Source organism: Puma concolor, chromosome B2, assembly GCF_028749965.1.
Source record: "Puma concolor isolate L17-30 chromosome B2, mPumCon1.1.hap2, whole genome shotgun sequence".
NCBI classification, from domain to species: domain Eukaryota; kingdom Metazoa; phylum Chordata; class Mammalia; order Carnivora; family Felidae; genus Puma; species Puma concolor.
Window position 1 is genome coordinate 91,055,214 of NC_141671.1, and position 6,000 is coordinate 91,061,213.

A 6,000-nucleotide genomic window follows, 5' to 3' on the forward strand; every position below is an offset into this window, starting at 1 on the left:
TTTTTTTTCTGTGATTGGCTTTATTTCACTTTGCATAATGTCCTCAAGGTTCATCCATGTTGTAGCATGTGACAGGGTTTCCTTCTTTTTTTTTTTTAATATGTAATTTATTGTCAAATTGGTTAAAAACCAAGAACAAACTGAGGGTTGATGGAGGGTGGTGGGAGGGAGTGGAGGGTGGGTGATGGGTATTGAGGAGGGCACCTGTTGGGATGACGCATGTTCTTAACCAACTCAATCAAGTCACAGTTCATGATGAGTTTGGACACCAGACATACATATAAAAGGGTGTATGCAGCAGAATCAGACATGGAGAGAAAATGAATCAAGACTCAAGAAGAGCAATTAGAAGAGAAAGTAATACATATCCCTTGTGAGAGGTCCTAGCCTAAGTGCTATGAGGTGACAGAAGAAGTCACGGGGCAGGAGAGTTGGGGGTGGGGGGGAGTGGTAGGGGAGAAAAGGGGGAGGAGACAGGATCCTAGGAGATTAGCGTTAGCAGAGCACCTTTTTCAGGTGCCAACACAAAGAGCACAAACAAATGAATACAATGTTTTTATAAATTTCATTGACACTTGAAAAAATTTTCATTTAAGTATGATACTTTATGTTTCAAAATATAGTTTAAAAGATTTAAGGCCTTGCTGCTGGGGTAATAAGTGGATGTGATGTTGGTACTATTGCTGGTTTTACATAATAAAGTTTAAGATGCCACTTTATTAAAATATCTCTAAAATATTAAAAATTAAAATGTTATTCAAAAAATAAACAATTGAATTGATAATGTTACCCTAGATTTTATTGTAAAGCTTCTGTTTTCTTGGCTTGACTTGTGGAGAAGAGATCTAATACCACCCTACCTAGATACTCTGAATCTTCACCGACATTAAAGCTGAAAGCCAGTATAACACCATAAGGTGACTTTGCCTGTCTACTTTCTGATTAGCTGGATGTGAGCATCTTCTAAATCTTTATGTAACTATTAGAAAACATTTTCTGCAAAATGGAGTTGATGCTGAGAAAAGATATGCAAATAATAACTAGGCTCAGATGAGTGATGGGCAATTGAGAAGGTGGGTCACAAGAAGGGTTTGGAGGGCCCCTGGGTGGCTCAGTTGGTTAAGCATCTGACTTTGGCTCAGGTCATGATCTCACAGTTCATTAGTTCAAGTCCCCCATCAGCTGAGCTCGAGCCCTGTTTCAGGCAAACACAAGCCCCACTTCAGATGAGCCCCACTTCTCTCTCTCTCCCTCTCTCTGCGTCTTGTGGGATTCTATCTCTCTCTCCCTCTCTCTCTCTGCCCTTTACTCACTTCCAGCACTTTCTCTCTCTCTCTCAAAAAAGATGAAAGAAAGAAAAAGAAAGAAAGAAAGAAAGAAAGAAAGAAAGAAAGAAAGAAAGAAAAAGAAAGAAAGAAAGAAAGAAAAGAAAAAAGAAACAAAGGAGGAAACAAGGAAAGAAAGAAGGAAAGAGTTTAGAGATTTTGAGCTGGGGCAGTGCATTAGTTTGCTAGGTCTGTCATTACAAAGTACCATACCCTGGGTGGCTTAAACAACAGAAATTTATTTCCTCATAGTTCTAAAGGCTAGAAGTCCATGATCATGGTGTTGGTGGGGTTGATTTCTTCTGATGGCCATATTCTCCCTGTGTCTTTATATGGTCTTTCCTCTGTATGTCTCTGTCCTAATTTCCTCTTCTTATAAAAACACTAGGCATATTGGATTAGGTCTACCCTAACGACCTCACGCTACTTTAATTACCTCTTTGAAGATCTATCTCCAAATACAGCTGCATTTTGAGGTACTTCAACATATGGATTTTATGGGAACACAATTCAGCCCATAACAACCCATAGAATGCTCAAATGGAGATGTCTCCAACTGTGAGGTTTAGAAAAGAGATTTGGGCCCAAGATAGAAATGTCTGGGGGTCATTAAAGGCAAAAAGAGTAGATATGAGAATGTGAAGTTCAATGCTGTGTGAGAGGAGAGAGGGCCAAGGATAGAACCCTGAAAACAACACATCTAGTGATGGCCTAAGGAAGAGAGACCCATCCAGGACATTGAGAAGGAGAAAGGGCCAGGAAGGAAGCCAGATGGGTGTTGGGGCTGCAAAAACCAAGGTGTCTCAAGAAAGTATGAAGTGGGATCAGTAGTGTTACATGTTCCCAAAAAATAGAGTAAAATAAATTTAGCCAGCAGCACAGACATTACTGACCTTGGTGGCCAAGCACATTCAAGTGTCAAGGGAATAGAAGCTAGGTTTGAAAAATGAAGGAATGATGGGGCGCCTGGGTGGCTCAGTCAGTTAAGCATCCAACTTTGGTTCAGGTCATGATCTCACGGTTCATGGGTTTGAGCCCTGCACTGGGCTTGGTGCTGACAGCTCAGAGCCTGGAGCCTGCTTCAGATGCTGTGTCTCCCTCTCTCTCTGTGCCCCTCCCCCACTCACACTTGGTTCTCCCTCTGTCTCTCAAAAATGAATAAATGTTAAAAAAATTAAAAAGAAAAAAAAAAAGAAAAATGAAGGGACGCAGGTAAGTGTAGATAACACCCGTCATGAATTTGGCCGTGAAAGTGGAAAGCAAAGGTGAGGGGGAAATAAATATTTCTCCATTCCTTAAGAGATTATGTCATTTATTTTTAATATAAATACACAAACAGTGCAAAATTCAACAGCTACAAAGAAGAATGCAATGAAAGGTAGATCTCTCTGCCAGGACTCTCCCCTTGCCTCCAGATGTGCTCTCTTCTCCACCCTGCTCCTCGCCCCAGAGGCTGGACTTCATGAAGGACATCAATGATTTCCTTGCACTGTGGCTTTTGGTTGTATGCATAGAAACGTCCCTCATACGGTTTGCTCCATGACAGAGGTTGGAAGGCAGGAGGAGAGTAGGGAAGCTGTGAGTAAGCCATAGTGTCTTCTCCTGTAGTCACCATAGGGCCATGGCTCCTATCACGCAGGTCCCTCTACATTGCCACCTTCTGTGGGTTTCAGGAAACTCCACACACCTTCAGCAGGAGCCATGGTAATGACTTCTGCTGATGCCTTCCCTGGGGTGCAGTTTTGTAAATAGTCCTTTTTTTGCCCCTCTTCAAAATACCCACTTTAAGTGTGCTTTCAGTTGTTTGCTAGGATTCTTTTCTTTTTTTTAATATTTATTTTTGAGAGAGAGAGAGAGAGTGTGAGGCAGAGCAAGGGCAGAGAGGGAGACAGAGGATCCCGAAGTGTGCTGGGGCTTGAACTGAGAGATGATGGAACTGAGAGATCATGAGCCGAAGTCAGACGCTTAATCAGCTGAGCCACTCAGGGGCCCCTCTTGCTGGGATTCTAAGACACACAGTCGCCCTCCTAACTTTGTTCTTGTTACCCAGTTCTCCTCCCCAGACACAAATATAGCCATCACCTTCTGTGTTTATTCCTAGAGATATTCCATGCATTACAAAAGCATTTTCTATACATACATGTACCTATATATATGCATATATTGTTTTAAATTATTTTTACACAAATTTGTATCATTAACTGCCTCTCCTGCACATTACTTTCTTTCCTTTTTATCTTAAATATGGAACTTCTAAGCTTCCTGATTCTTTTTTTCTATAGTTGCACAGAATATAGTGGTTATACATGCACATACACACTTCTGCATACGTTTATATTTCTAGAAGTGGAATTTCTGGGTCAAAGGAGCCATGCATTGTAATTATGATATATATTGCCATATTGCCCTGCATAGAGGGCAATTTAAACTCTCAATAGTTTTGAAACTGTTTCCTCATATGTCCCCTTACCACACATTTTCTTAAATCCTTTGATCATTCCTAATTTGGTAGGTGAGAAAAGTGTCTCATTTGGTTTAAAAAAATTATTTTAATGTTTATTTATTTTTGAGAGAGACAGAGTGTGAGCAGGGGAGGGAGAGAGACAGAGGGAGACACAGAATCCAAAGCAGCTCCAGGCTCTGAGCTGTCAGCGCAGAGCCCAACGCAGGGCTTGAACTCACGAACCATGAGATCATGATCTGAGCTGAAGTCAGACGCCTAACCGAGCCACCCAGGTGCCCCTCATTTTGGCTTTAAATTTACGTTCTCTTGTTATGTGTGAGGTTGGGTGCATTTCTTTAAAATACATTCGTACTGACTTTTCAGTGAACTCTTCATTTTTTACTGGGTTATAAGAACTTTTTAATTGATTTATATGAGCTTCTAATTGGAAAAAAAAAAAAAAACTCTGTGAATTGATTTGCAAATATTTTCCCAGCTTGTTATTTTTCCTTTTTTTTTTTTCTTCTATGGCTTCTTGGTTTTCTATCATAGTTTCAGACAGGCTTCCTCCTCAGACTGGGATGTTTCAGTCCACAATTTCAGATACTATTAGGTGACTTCAAGTGCTGGGGGTGTCCATGAAGGTAGAAGCCTCTAGAGACAAGGTTCTGTTGCTGCTGAGGTAGGACACAAACCATCCACATAGACATTGAAGTTTCTCAGGAAAATGGGAGAACATGGGAAGGGGAAGGAAAAAAAAAAAAAAAAGATGCTGTGATTGAAGGGAGTGACCAGAAGTGGGGAATGGCAGCAGAGTAGTGAGGACAGGACAGCTAGACTTGAGGCTTGGAGACACAAGAGCTTTGTGACACAGAGTAATGGCCATGAGTAAAGAGGACACAAACTCCCATCTCTCAACTCTGAGAATGGGAAACTTCCTCTCAAAATGGCTCCAGATGAAATCAAGTCCTCAGAGGTCAGTTAAAGTAGGAGGTAAAGAAAACTTCGATGAAGGCTTGAGAAGTAGGGTAATTGGTAAATCATGAAAGGTGGCTTAGAGGTTGCAGCAGAAGTGTAGAAGAGGGGAGGTTAAGTCAGACAAGAAGAACTCAAGAAACAGTCTTGAGTACAGATTATAGAAAAGATTCGGTATGGGGTGTCTAAATCCTGGGCAGTGACTGTGGTTAGCAGGGACCCTTACTGGGCTACAAGAATGAATGTTAAAAATGTCTGTCCCCAGCAGGTCCCTGGAGCAGTAACACCTGGGCTGGAACGGGTCAGTTTGTCATCTCGGGAGCACAGAGAGATTTGCCTCTAGAAGGGTTAAGTTTCAGCCTCCTTTGGTTGGTTCTCAGGGAAAGTTCTGGATCCTAAACTGACGGGTCTGTGGGTGCTCAAGTAAATAAACAGTGGCCTGCAAGGGCAAAGGCCTGTCACTAGGAGGTGGGTCTGCGTGCCTCCTTGTGGTACGTGTGAGGGTGGGGTGGCTGAGGGCAGAGAGGTGAGCTGCTTGGGGGTCACACTGCATCAAAGCTCTTCCCTTAAGCTCTTTGATAATGTAGTTGAGTGTTTCTCATCCATTCATCCATCCACCTAGCCATCTACCTATTAATCTATTTATCTCTATTTAAAATCAGCAATCTTTTTTATCAGTCGGAATTCTTTAAATATTGCAGAAATCTGATTGTTCATTAATTCAGACTGGCCCTCCACCATGCCATCCAGACAAACTAAGTCTAAAAACCAGAATCCCAGAACATCTCTTTGATTCAATATCAAAGAATGACCAAAAATGGGGCACCTGGCTGGCTCAGTCAGTAGAGCACACGACTCTTGATCTAGGAGTTGTGAGTTCCAGACCCACATTGGGCATACAGCCTACTAAAAAAAACAAACAAACAAAAAGAGGCAATTTAAATATCCCAGTTTTTGCCTTTCACAACTTTTGACAGTCTTCATGTTCACTTTTACAGGTACAGGCAAAAGATGGAGTGACCATATTTTTCTTTTCCTGACATACTCTGCCAAGTAAAGACTATGTTTCCCATTGCAGTATTTTACTACAGTAAATTTTAACCTTTTTGTGTGGCCATAAATTCTTTTGAGACTCTGATGAGGGCTATAGAAACATCCTCAGCAGAAAAATACATGCACACAAACACAAATGTTTGTCTGTTTTTTAAGTAGGCTCCATGCCCACCTGGGGTTGAACTCGTGACCCAAAGATCGAAA